Consider the following 15,421-nt stretch of genomic DNA (forward strand, 5'->3'; position numbering starts at 1 on the left):
TGAGGGTAGCGATGTTTTTGAGCAAAATGGAGTACAAGAAATAATTTTTAGTACATGGCAAACAGTAGATCGTTGCACCTTAAAAAAAGAATGTCTAGTTGCTGAAGATTTTGTAATTGAATTTTGTGATAACTTGAAGAAGTTAATACCACATCACTTCATTTCCAAAACTCAGGCGGAATATATATCACAGCAAAAGAGTAATTTGAGAGAAAATGAAGTGTTAGTTCAATTTGACTTCTCTGAAAATTATGCGTATGTCGCACAGGACGCTGCGCAAGCATTTCATTTCAATAACAACCAATGCACAGTGCATCCAGCAGTTGTTTATTACAAATCTGGAACGGAGTTGAAGCACTGCAGTTTCATTGCATTGTCGGATTCTACTACTCATGACGCAACTGCTGTTTACATTCTTCAAGAATTTTTAATTCCCGATATAAAAAAAATCGTCCCGAATGTGAAAAAAATTATTTACGTAACTGACGGTGCTAAACAGCACTACAAAAAACTAATGTTGTCAACTATTGATATAGACTTGTTATAGACATTTTTATTACTTATTTGTTTTTAATGAGAATTGGTCACCAGATTTTGAAAACAAAGAATAAAAATAGAAAAAATATCAATCGGACCTTTTCAGGGCCACCTAATGCAATTGTTACAAATTGTCCAAAGATTTTTCTACTTTTCTGGCAATAAGAATATCTATAACAGTTACGAGACCAAAAAATAATTTGGAAATGAATTTGTATAACATCTGTTTCCAAACATTTCAAAAGCGAAGAATACAAATAGAAAAACTATCAATCGGCCCTTTTCAGGGCCACCTAATCCAATTGTTACTTATTGTCCAAAGATTTTTTTTACTATGCTGTCAATAAGAATTTCTTTTAGATACAGGACCAAAAAATAATTTGGAAGTAAATTTGAAAAAGATTAACATAAAAATTATAACCAGCGATCCCAAAAACCCCTCGAGAAACAAGTATCGAGCAATTACGTTCAATTTTTAAAACTTATTTCGGCCATTTTGGATCCGCCATTTTGAATTTCTAAAAATCAACTTCAAATTCATTATCAGCGACCCCAAAAACCCCCCGAGAAACAAATATCGAGCAATTATGTTCGATTTTTTAAACTTCTTTCCGCCATTTTGAATTTGTAAAAATTAAGTTCAAATTCGTAATCAGCGACCTCAAAAACCCCCGAGAAACAATTTTAAAGCCAATCTAATCGTTTTTTAAATTTCTTTCCGCCATTTTGGATCCGCCATTTTGAATTTTTTAAAACTAACATCAGATTCGCATTCAGCATCCTTTAATACTATTAGGTAAGGTATTTGAGAATAATTTGAGTTCTTTTGGGCTTTAAATACACAAATTCATTTTAAAATTCCAGAACATGATGGCATTTATCGGCCATATTGGCATCGCCATTTAAAATTCTAGAAAAACGCCACTCGAAATTCGAAAGTAGACGAATTTACGAATTTTTTAAGCTATCATACGCTTAAATCCGTTAAGATCATTTTTGTCTAGGAGACTGTCCTTGTTGGCGTGGAACGTCCCATATATATATATATATATTGACTTTTATCTATAGTTTTCCTTGCGATGCAGGAAGAAAGAAAATATTATTACATGGGTCCCTCATTTACAAAGGCTATTATTCAAGGGTTCGTATTGTTTGTGGTAATCCTTCGTAGGGTCTTATACAGGTCAGATATATAACGTAAGAGTATCTAATTATGAATCACCCCTAAGCGTGAGTGTGAGTGAGCGAATATTGAACGCCGCATAAGAGTGTTCTCTTTGCACTCGTGGACTGATTCATTACGGAAGCGCCTACGCGCCACGAGGCAAAGAAGGAAACCTGTTTCTGGTAATGTCGTTTTAGCTTGTGAAACATAGGAACACGTTCGATGGTTTCGCTGTTTCCGTGTTCTTTTATGTATCGATAAACACTCTATGACGTTCGATGGTTCGACTGTTTGCTGGTTTCACTCCAGTGTTTTACTTAAAAAAAAATTGTGATGGGTCAAACCATTTTATTTCGCCTAATGTATTTTTGACATTTATAAAAAATTTCAATACTTCGGGAAAATATTCTTACATGTTTTGGGATTACGAAATGCACAATGATTTGTAAAAAATAATTTTATTTCATATAAAAAAAGATATTATAAATTGAGAGTACATGAAAAAAGGTTACATTGACAGGCATTACAAAATATTTAAAAAAGGAGTAATCTCTTTAAGAAATATGAAAAGAGCTATTAATATTTATTTTTAAAGACTTAATTTGTGATTTGAACTTGATAAAAGTATCAAATAATTTATAATAAACTGTAAAATATGTTATTTAAGTTTCTGTATGAAATGTCAAAAATCGATCATATTTAACAATTTTTTTTTGACAAAGTAATTTAATTTTAGTAAATCAGAATTATCCTTAATATGAAACGAGTAGATATGCAAATTAGGTAAAGAGAGACAGTCTAATGTTACTTATCCTCGAAAGAGAAAGAAAGCAATAGCGTTAGATTTTCTGCGTTATAAACAGAGACCGAATTATGTTATTTCTATTTGGAAAGAGGAAGAAAGCAATAGCGTTAGATTTTCTGCGTTATAAACAGAGACCGATTTATGTTATTTCTATTTGGAAAGAGGAAGAAAGCAATAGCGTTAGATTTTCTGCGTTATAAACAGGGACGAAAGGTCTGCTCGAGTACCTGGCCTATTGTCTAAAGGGTTTCTTTCAACCAGTAGGCAGTCTATTGAGTGACCAGTGAGCAGAGAGAGAGAGAGAGTTGCATTGGTAGTCTATTTTATACTTGAGTATATACATATATACACTGTAAAAAATTTAGGGAGTTAACGGACTCGGGAGTTTGGAGTGAAATTTTTGGAGTTGAAAATCAACTCCAAAAGAGAGTTAATTTCTAACTCCCTTCATTCAACACCCGCGCGAGTTATTTTTTCATTGGGGAGTTAGCATTTGGGTGTGAAGTTTTAACTCTCTTTATTTAACTCCCCTGGCATTAACTCAACAATGGGTGCCACTTTTATAGAATATCCTGGGAAGTTAAAATTTAACTCTCTTTTTTTACAGTGTAGTTACAGTTTATTAATAGATTTTCGCATTATATAATACAGAAAAATAAAAGTGCAATGTGAAGAACACTTTTTTTCTCTTTTCAAAATTAAAAGACGAAAAAAATTTTTGTGATTAAAAATAAGGATAAGGAGGTAAGTTTTTAAAAATTGTGTAAAATACTACTTTTTAGTGATATAAAATGATTTTTCTTTTTTGTAATTAAGAAATGCAAGTAATAAATTAACACTTTCCCGTCTAAGTCACTAACATTATCTACTTTTTCAACAATTAAACTTGTAAAGAAATTTAAATAACTTTATAGAATCATTTTAAAAATTCTTGATCTCGTCCTTGAGTTTGCCTTGTTTTATTAAAAAATTAATATAATTTCAAAAATACTTTACATGGTTTAATATTTTTTTAATAAATCTTAAACCAGTACCCAGTTTTTTATTATAAAAAAGTTTATGTTGTCTTAAACAAAAAAAGAATACTTTTTATTTCAGTTTAAAATTAGAGTCTTGAAGGTAATAAACAGGTGCCATAATAATAAGGTGCCAGTTTCAGAATCATGTTTTTGACTTATTTTAAAAGTAATTTTGATTAGTGATTTTTAACTTCAAATTCTTAAAAATTGGTAAAAATTTATAGCTTAGAGTGACCATCTGTACTGTTAATTTCAAAGTATTTTTATAATAGTATTTAATGTTAAAATACTTGAATAAAACTAAAAATTACTTAAGGGGGGAAACCACATTAGGCGTCTGAAAAAATGGATTTTTTCTTTTTTGCATAAATTGTTAGTTAAGGTATTCAAAAATAGGCTAACAAAGTTTTTAGAGCAAAATTTGAAGTCCTCGCTGTACTAGCAATGAACGGACCGCGCTCCAGGTTACCGTAGATTAGTAGAATAAGCGTAGCACTTTTGAGACTAAGGAGAGCAGAAAGTCACGAAAAGAGGAATTATTAGACTTACATGCTACTTATGAAGCAAATGAAAGGATATATAAAGCATTTTACGTAAAATGTCCTAAGTTGAAATTTCAACTTCTTGAAAAAAGTTGAAACTCGAGGAATTTGTTGTTCTATCAAGTAGAAATGTGACCAAAAAAATATTTTTGATTTTTTCGAAAAATTGGAGGGGGTAGAGGGGGGTAAATTTGACCAATTTTGCCAACACCGGCTACTTTAGAAAATGTTTCTGATAGGTTTTTTCGTCCTCTTTCCAATGGTATAATTTATTTTTTAATATTTTAAAAATTTACCCTAATTTTTGATAATTAATCATTAATTTTCAATTTCCCAAAAATCGGTCCGTTTTTTTTAAATAAATTATTGCAAACGAAAGCTGAGGTTTTTTCCTATCGGCATGTAAATTTTCAGAATGCCCTTTTTTTGTTTTTGAGTTATTAAATTTCAAAAAATAAATTGCGTCCCGGGCGCCTCCTCTCACGCCGGTTACCACGCGGCTCAGTGCAACCGCGACGCAGCGCGCCGAATTTATTCTTTGAAATTTAATAACTCATAAACAAAAAAAGGGCATACTGAAAATTTACATGCCGATAGGAAAAAACCTCAGTTTTCGTTTACAATAATTTATTAAAAAAAAACGGACCGATTTTTGAGAAATTGAAAATTAATTATTAATTATCAAAAATTAGGGTAAATTTTTAAAATATTAAAAAATAAAATACACCATTGGAAAGAGGACGAAAAAACCTTTCAGAAACATATTCTAAAAAATTTTTCCCATTACAAGTATGTTCAGAAAAAATTCACAAAGTAGCCGGTGTTAGCAAAATTGGTCAAATTGACCCCCCTCTACCCCCTCCAATTTTTCGAAAAAATCAAAAATATTTTTTAGGTCACATTTCTTCTTGATAGAACAACAAATTCCTCGAGTTTTAATTTTTTTCAAGAAGTTGAAATTTCAACTTAGCACATTTCACGTAAAATGCCTCATATATAGTGTTGGAATAGCCGATTAAAGTGTAATCACTTTAAAAAAAATTTTTTGTATAGGGGAAAATCTCCAGTTGTGAGACGGGTTTTATTTTTGACCCGTAAATTTTAAACGGGTAAACGAAATTGTAAATAAAATACACCGTTCGAAAGGTAACAGAAATACGCAACTTTTATTTAAAGAAAGTATGGTGTTTCGATGAACTCAAAAAATTTTACGATACATTTTCCGAGCACATCGCTTTTGTCAAATAAAAAAATGTCTCCAGTTGTGAGACACTCATTAAAAATTGCTAAAATTTAATAAGTTTGACATAAAGCGTTATGTTTAGTATAAATAATAAAATATATTAATAATATATATTATTATATACTAAATAATAATATTTATTCGCCAAAATATGACTATCAAATAAACACAATTTAATAGCTTTAACAAGAGCATTAAAATTGATTTCTTCTAAATCAATTGACTTTTTTACACTTGACATGCCCAAAAATACTAGAAAAAAAATAAAAACAACATTTAAACAGTATGCCTGCAAAGTCGTATTTTTTATGCTGCCCAGATGGGTGTTGACACCGTCTCACAACTGGTGATATGCTGTGTCTCACACCCAGAAATTGGCGCTATTTTGAAAAAGGAAAATTAAATTATTTTCAACCGTAGATTGGAACAATGCAATATTGCATCACAAAATATAAGGAAAACACTAAAAGAAAATGCATTACATTTACTTTTTCCAATTAATTAACTTGGAAAAAAAGTACTTTGCATTTATTAAAAAAACTCTTTTTAGTCGATTATCACACACAGTGTTGGTATTTAACAAAAACAGTTTATATATCCGCTTCGGCGTACACGAAAAAGTTGGCTCATATAAAAAGAAATGTTTTTATATAAACCAATCGGCTTTTTAATATTGCATGTTAAAAAAAATTGACTGTCTCACAACTGGAGGTGTCTCACAACTGGAGACTCTTCCCTAAATATCAATTTTTGATACTATTTTTTTAAATGTGTTTTTCTCAAAACAGGATTATTAAAATTGCCGTGCAGTGTAGCTCAAAAAGTTATTGACCGATTTTAAAATGAAAAATTGGAAATTTTTTGTTATTAAATTTATTATTAAGTGAACTAAACTTGAAAAGAAAAAAAAAATTTTTAGTACCTTTTTTAAAATAAAAAAGTTGCAAAAAAGTAGGCAAAAAATCTAATTTTTTTTTTTAAAGTAGTGTCAATTTTTAATATTTTCACTTAAAAGTTAGTTCACTTAATAATAAAATATTTATAAAATATAAATAAACTTGATTTTTTGCTTTCGGACAAAATTTGTGGGCTCAGGACTGCACGGCAGTCATGAACTCCGGCGGAGCAGCTCTATATGCAATAGCTCCCAATTTGGAAGATTTTTGATATAAACGCTTATAAAAAATATAAGTTACAGTTAAATATATGAACAACATAGTGGAAATGTTTTAATTCATTCAAAAAATTCTTACTTTAAAAAAAAAATTCGCGAAAAACGGCAAGAAACATTTTATATTGTAAATGTTTTGAAACAGACAATTTTTGTTTTAGCTTGATACTTTTTTAACTAGAAATGGCCAAGCATTGAAGTTAGGATAATACATAAAATTCTGTCATGTTTGGCTTTTTTATTTACATATTTACTTGTAGATTTTAATGTTAAATACTATTAGCATAAATTAATACTATTAACATTAATTGTATTAAAATAAACTGAATGCTTATTTCAGCATTATCCAAAGAACATTAAAACATGTAAAGTATTTCCAAAATTATATTAATTTTATTAAACAAGACAAAGTCAAGAAATTTTTTAATGATTTTGGAAAGTTAATTAAATTTTACTTTTAAGTTTAATTTTTGAATACTTATATTGAGTTTTAGTGTCTTAGACGGGAAAAATGTTAATTAATACATTTTGCAAAATGAAAAAATTATTTATAGCACTAAAATGTAGCATTTACATAATTTTTGCAGATAGTGAACAATTAATTAAAATTGATTTAATAAATGGTAATAAATCATTAATTAGAGAATAATTTAATCCCAACAAAAAAAATCTTTGATGTTTTAATATAATGGGTTTTGACCCAATAAGGAAAAAAAATTTTTTTCCCAATAAGGGAAACTTTTTCAAAAAACATTGTATTGTTAAAGTAATTTGGTGTTAAAGTTTTAGATCATTTTATTTTCATGTTATTATTACTTTGAAACAAATAAAGAAACCGCTGCCAAGTTGAATATTTTTTATAATTTTGGTGCGCTCATTTCATGAACACTTTGCTTCCTCATAGAGATAATAATAATAATAGGAAAATATATGAATAACTTTTTATAAATATGGTAAAAGTGATTGAATCTTTGGTCAATCAATGTATTTTTAAATACTCTACAATATAGTTATAATAGTTTAATAGTTAAACAAAAATTTTCAAACCGAAAAGTTGAGAAAATGTCATTTTCCACAATTTTTGGTTTTTAAAATACCAATAATTTCGAAATTTATTATCGAATTAGGTTCAAATATAGGTCAATCGAATCGTTTTATAATGCTCTACAAGTTGGTAACGATAATTTTAAGATTACTTCTACATTTTTTAACAAAATTTTCAAAAAAATATTTTTTTCCAAAATTTATGATTTTTAAAAATTTAATATCTCCATTAATATGGACGAAAAATGTTCAATTAGAACTCAAAAGATGCGTTTAAAAAAACTCTACAAAATTATGGAAAAACATTTATAGGTGTCCTAACATTTTTTTAAAGTTATGGGCAAAAAACGTGTTTTTGGAAAATTAAAAATCCAAAAAAAATTTAGTTAAACTTTATTAATCTATCACAAAGTACGCTCACTTTATGTCCGCAACTCCTGAGGTCAAATAACATAAAGATATATCAAAAAATCGAACTCGAAGAATTTTGGTAATTTTGGTTTTTTTTTTCCTCTATGAGGAAGTAATAATTAAGTAATTTTTTTTAATAAAGCTTAAAGTCTATACTTTAATGATAAAATAAAGGGATTGTTAAAAAATGAAATTTTAAAATTGTTATTAACAATTCTTTTAAACAATTGCAAATTCAAGAATGTTCTCAATATTTTGAGAAAATTAAATTACCCTGTATTGATGTGCAAAACTCCAAGTAATTTAAAAAAAATTTCGCCTGTATTTTGGCAGAAAAATCTACACAATTTCTATAATATAGAAGGTTACTGATTTTTCTCTTTTTAAATTAATCCTTGGAGTTTGTACATAATTTTTCAAGTCATTTAATCAATATTTTATTTAGACATTTTTAAAAAATGATAATTTTCAATGTTTTACAAAAATTTTAATGACTTCTAAAATACTGAATGCTTTTTAATGATTTTAGGCTTATTTTAAAGGTGATTTTCTTTAGAATGAGAATTTTTTATAGGCATTAACGTGTAATTTTTTATAGAAATTTCAATTCGTCAAACTTAGATTAAAAAAATTTAAAAATTTTTAAACAATCTTATTAACAGAAAAATAATTATTAAAATATAAACATATGTTTTTATTAAATTAAGATTTAATGTAAGGTTACATTAAGGTTTTATTTTGTGTGTCAAAGGACCAGGAGTGGGCGCGCAACGCGCGCCCTTTTGGTTCTAGTTTAAATAATAAGTATTTAATACACTTTAATATTATTGAAATACTTTTTTGATTATCAACTGAGAAATATATAAAAATTTACCTTAAATATTAACCATTCTTCATTTTATCGGGATTTTGAATGTTTGTAACTTCGTTGGAGAAAAACCGATTCATGCCAAATTTTTGGAGCATGTTGATTGAAGCAATATGTTCCTGCTGGTAAAATTTCGCGATGGGTTTTGCACTAGTTTTCAAAAGAAATTGATATAAAAAAATTGTTTATTTTGAAGGTTACAGACAAGTATTATAACTAACTTGAAGTTGGCTTGTTTTAAACTGACTTTAAAAAAATCGTTTTATTTTGAATTTGACTTTTATTGCAAGTAGGAAACCAACTTCAAGTTAGTTATAATACTTGTATGTAACCTTCAAAATAAACAATTTTTTTAAATCAATTTCTTTTGAAAACTAGTGCAAAACCCATCGCGAAATTTTACCAGCAGGAACATATTGCTTCAATCAACATGCTCCAAAAATTTGGCATGAATCGGTTTTTCTCCAACGAAGTTACAAACATTCAAAATCCCGATAAAATGAAGAATGGTTAATATTTAAGGTAAATTTTTATATATTTCTCAGTTGATAATCAAAAAAGTATTTCAATAATATTAAAGTGTATTAAATACTTATTATTTAAATAATTCTGATTTACTAAAATTAAATTACTTTGTCAAAAAAAATTGTTAAATATGATCGATTTTTGACATTTCATACAGAAACTTGAATAACATAGTTTACAGTTTATTAAAAATTATTTGATACTTTTATCAAGTTCAAATCACAAATTAAGTATTTAAAAATAAATATTAATAGCTCTTTTCATATTTCTTAAAGAGATTACTCCTTTTTTAAATATTTTGTAATGCCTGTCAATGTAACCTTTTTCCATGTACTCTCAATTTATAATATCTTTTTTTATATGAAATAAAATTATTTTTTACAAATCATTGTGCATTTCGTAATCCCAAAACATGTAAGAATATTTTCCCGAAGTATTGAAATCTTTTATAAATGTCAAAAATACATTAGGCGAAATAAAATGGTTTGACCCAAAAAATTCTTCTCAAATTCAATTATTTCCAAAAATAATAAAATTCTTTACAAAATTTCAATTATTACAGAAATTTTAATCAAAAATCTTGTAAAGAATGCAATTTCTTTTATAAATAATTAAATTTTTCTAGGTAATTCAATTATTTTTTAAAATTCTTTACAAAAATTCAATTATTTTCATAAATAATAAAATTCTTCTGACGAATTCAAGTATTTCAAAAAATAATAAAATTCTTGTAAAGAATTGAATTATTTTTATAAATAATTAAATTTTTTAGGGGAATTCAATTATTTTTTAAAATTTTAACAAAATTCTTCATAAGAATTCAATTATTTTCATAATTAAGAAAATTCTTGTGAGGAATTCAATTATTTCAAAGATCTTAATCAATTTTTTGTGAATAATTCAATTAATTTCATAAAAATAATAAAATTCTTCTGAGAAATTAAATTATTTTCAAAAATAATAAATATGCTTTTGGAAAATTTAAAAGATTTAAAAGATTTTAATCAATTTTTTGGGCAAAGTATTCAATTAATTTTCTAAACAATAACATTTTTCTGAAGAATTTAATTTCTTTTTCAATTAAAATTGATGCAAAAATTCAATTATTTCTATAAATAATAAAATACATTGTAGAATATGTCAATTATTTTTTCATACAATTTTAAATGAATTCCGCAAAAAGTGCAATTATTTTAAAAAAATTTTATTAAAATATATTTATAAAATGAAAAATCTGATTTAAAAACAAAATTCATTTTTTCGAAAAAATTTTTCAATAAAAATAATAGAATTTTCAAATAATTGCAGAAATTCAATTATTTGAAGAAAAAATTCTTGTCCTAATTTCAATAATTTTTAACAAATTTTCTAATTTTAATGAATTTCAATATCTACTATTTTAATAAAATTTGCCAAAAAGAATTCAATTATTTAAAAAAAAGTTTAATAAAATTTTGTGCAAACATTTAATTATTTTCATAAATAATAAAATGTTTTTAAGGAATTCAATTATTATTTTTATAAAAAAATAATTTGAAATTCTAGAAAATAATATAATTGAATTAAAATGATGAATCGATGTCTTCATGTTTAATAACAAATTCCTGTGAAAATCCTGTTCCAAAAATAAGATTAAAAATAGGAATTGTGGAAAATATTTTTCTTGTTTTTCTAAAACAAAATAATAATTTTGTTAAAAAAATTATGGTTCATAAAGAAAAATAATGCAAAAGAAATAAATTTTCTAATTCTTAATCACAGTTGTTTAACAATTTTCTAATGTTCTTTAGAAGTAAAGAATAAAAATAATTTTAATTTGACAAAACAATATTTAAGAAAATTTTAGTCTTTTAATGAAAAGATATGAAAAAAATTCTGATGATTTCTATTTGTGATTATAATTTTGAATTAATTATTATAAAATAAAAATAATTATAATAATAATACAATCTTTCTAATGTTAACAAAAAACAAAAGTATAAATAAAAGACAACTTCAGAGTGTGAGGGACAGAAAAAGTGAATGAATGAAAGAATGAAAGAACATTTAAATTAATATAGTTAATTATTGTTGTTATTATTATTATTATTATTACAAAATATTTTTTTTGTACAATAAAAATACAAATTACAAGTATGAGTACATTAACGAGACATAAGAATGACATTTTATTGTCATGAAAAGACAATACTTATTTTTTAACAAATTTGTTTGTTTGTTTTGTTTTAATGGCCTCTTGTATGTACAAATAGCCAGTTTTAACAAATTAAATAAACATTTTGATATGTAATAATCTTTTATAATTTTTAAACATTTATATAAATAATAATGTTATCACTTTTTTAAAAACATTTATTTATACATATATGTTTAATAATGTTCGTAATACTGTAGGTTTTCTATAACTCACTTTCAGTCTTTGTACTTATTTACGTTAAAATAAAAATAAATTTTTTTTTCCAATTTTCTATATATGTATAGTCTATAGCTTACAGTAATTGAAAGTATAATTGTAGTATAAGTGAAATACTCTTTGGTAAGACAAATTTATTTACGTGACGAACTGAAAAATAAAAAAACATTTAAACATGTTAAACTTTTGTTTAAAACGCAATGAACACTCAAGTAATTACCATTCATTATGTGTTTTGAATAATTCTAAGAGATCATTTACTTAAACCTAAATTGCATAGTTTGACAATGAAGTGGCTGTTGACTAAAATATTTGCAGGCTTAATGTCTCGATGGATAATCGGTTGTGATCGGCAATGTATGTAAGATATGGCACAACATAATTGAAATGCAATGCTACTTTTTGACGTAATATCCAAACTGAACTCAACAGTCGGATCAAAAAGAATTTCATGAAGTGTTTTTGACTCGAAAAATTCCATAATTATGTGGCATTGCGTTATAGTTGGACAAACAGCCTTAATAGCAATGATGTTTGGATGTGAGATTTCGTCAAGAATTTTAATTTCCCTTAAATGGTTTTTATTCTTTCCCTTCAGAGTTACAATCGATTTTATTGCTACTTCAGATCCAAAGTATTTTCCCTTTCTTACTATGCCTTGCGCACCTTGTCCAAGAATCGTATTTGAAAAGTCGAAGTTTTTTTCGCCGATTATATTAAGTGAAACACCTAAACCATTAATTTTCTCATTCAAGACTTGCTTTTGGCAAGGTTTTTTAAAAATACAATTATTATTCAGTAATTGATGTTTATCATTATCTTTAAAACTTGCCCTAAACAAATTTTGACTACCTACTTCGGAAGCTGTATTTTTGTTGTCAGCAGGAATTTCAGAGATTTTAGAAACGCCAAACTTCTCAGATCGAGGATCAGTTTTAATAGAAATGTCAATTATTTCCGAAGGTAAGTTACTTTTAATCGAATTATTAAACTTTTCAGTATGAAGATCGAAGGAAAGCGAATTCTCGATGTTTCTGGACTGAGATTTGCCGAACTTTTCTGACCAAGGATGTTTTTCAAACGCATTGTCAAAATTTCTAGACTGAGGGTCAGTTTTAACTGAATTACCAGAATTCGCCGATTGAGAAACATATTCTTCTATTCGAGATTTACTATTAAACGAATGGACCAATTCTTTGGAGCGAGGATCTAAGGAAAACGAATTCTCGATGTTTCTGGACTGAGATTTGCCGAACTTTTCTGACCGAAGATGCTTTTTAAATACATTGTCGAAATTATCAGACTGAGGATCATTTTGAAGTAAATTGCCTAACTTTTCCGAATGAACGTCAATTTTAAGCGTATTACTAAACTTTTCTGCTGGAGAATTGTTTTTAAACCCATTGTCAAGCTTTTCAGTATGAAGATCAGTTTTAACCAAATTGTCTAGCTTTTTTGAACGAAGATCGGATTTTAGTGAATCAAACTTTTCTGATGGATTATTTGTACATAAATTGTCGAAGTCTTTAGACTGAAGATCTATTTCAAATGAATTATCAAATTTTTCTGACCGAAGATAATTTTTAAACAAATTTATATTTTTCTCTGATTCAGTTGTATTTTTAAACGTATTGCTAATTTCTTTCGCACAAAGATGTTCATTCTTAAACGAATTATTGAGCTTTTCAGTCTGAAGACAAGTTTTAACCGAATTGTCTAACTTTTCAAAACGAGGAGCTTTTTTAATTGAATTTTCTATCTTTTCTGAAAAATAGTCCGTCTGATGTCTAATTTCAATTGAATGCTCAAAATTTTTAGACGAAGAGTCATTTTTAAATGGATTTACATACTTTTTAAGCCACGCTTTTCCTTCGAGTAATTTAACTGATGCAGGCGTTGAACTTCTGGATGGTATGCTTAATGATGTGTCACTGTCAGAATCTGGGACAACGTTCGAATCAATGTTTGTACTTTTTTTGTTGGTTTCTTGTCCATTGTTGACGTAGAGGGGTAGTTTGATTTTTGATTTCTGTATTTTGGATATTTTCCAAAGTCACTAATTGAAATTTTACTGAAATCATAAATATCAGACGTTTTTGGATCATTTAATTTTACATCATTTTCGACATTACTTCCAACATATGTTGTATATAAGTACAGACTTAGGGGGTGGCCCTCCCTTTTGAATTCTTTTGTAAATTCCCAGAAATTCGTGTACTTAGTAATAAAAGAATTATCTTGCGTTCCCAATTGAACGATAGAATTTTGAAAATATAACTTGTTTTGATCATTCACATATTCTTTTAAAATTAAAGATTTTAATTCTTCTAAACGATAATCATTTTTTCCATTTAAAGTTATCTTCATCGATTTTCCGATGGTGTTGCCCATCGACAAAAATTCACTCTTGTCATTCATTCTATTTTTCCAAAAAATTTGAATTACTCTTCTCAAGTAGGAGCTTTCGCTTCTCATTTTTTTTGCAATAGAAACTTTTTCACCCAAGAACTAAAAAAAAATTTAAATAATTTTTAAATTTTTATAAAAAATGCAAATTTATAAATAAAATTTTCCTTTAATAGTCAAGGTGACTACACCAGTGGTGGATCAATTATAATTGATCCACCACCTATTAAATATTTAATTTTTGGATAACGATAATAACTCCGTAATTAACACCTACACGAGTGTAAAAATGTGCGTCTGGCAGTTCTGGGGTGGGGCAAAGTACGTCTGGCAAAGGGTTAAACACGTGAAAAAATCGAAAATTTTTTCTGATTTCATACCGATTAAAACCTTTAGAAATCGAAAGTTTACATTCAAACAAGTGTAAAAATACACGTCTGGCTGTCGTGGGGTAGGCCAAAGTACGTCTGGCAGCCCTTCGAAGATGCGGCAAATCGGTCAAGCGGTGAAAAAAAAGTAAATTTTCTCATTTCATACCGATTAAAACCTTCATAACTCGAAAGTTTACACCCACACGAGTGTAAAAATGTGCGTCTGGCAGTTCTGGGGAAAGGAAAGTACGTCTGGCAGCCCTTCGAAGATGTAGATTTTTACATTTGTTTAAATGTAAACTTTCGATATATGATGGTTTTAATCGGTATGAAATGAGATTAAATTTTAGGATTTTTTATGTGATTAACCCTTTGCCCGAGGTACTTTGCCCCATCCCAAAACTGCCAGACGTACATTTTTACACTTGTATAGATGTAAACTTTCGTTTTATAAAGGTTTTGATTGGTATATGAAAAAAGAAAAATGTAAGTTATTTTTCACCTATATTGATCCATTTGCCGCATCTTCGAAGGGCTGCCAGACGTACATCGCCCCACCCCACGACAGCCAGACGTGTATTTTTACACTTGTTTGAATGTAAACTTTCGATTTCTAAAGGTTTTAATCGGTATGAAATGAGAAAAAAAATTTCGATTTTTTACGTGTTTAACCCTTTGCCAAACGAACTTTGCCTCACCCCAGAACTGCCAGACGCACATTTTTACACTCGTATAGATGTAAACTTTCGAGTTATGAAGGTTTTAATCGGTATGAAATGAGAAAAATTTACATTATTTTTCATGATGAGCTAAATGTGCGCGCCATTGCTGGCAATATCGCCCGCCCGCGGTCCGATCCATCGAAAGGACTCAAATGCGGTTGGGCAATAAAAATATAATT

The sequence above is a fragment of the Leptopilina heterotoma genome, unplaced genomic scaffold, assembly GCF_015476425.1.
Source record: "Leptopilina heterotoma isolate Lh14 unplaced genomic scaffold, ASM1547642v1 Lhet_254, whole genome shotgun sequence".
Classification (NCBI taxonomy): Eukaryota; Metazoa; Arthropoda; class Insecta; order Hymenoptera; family Figitidae; genus Leptopilina; species Leptopilina heterotoma.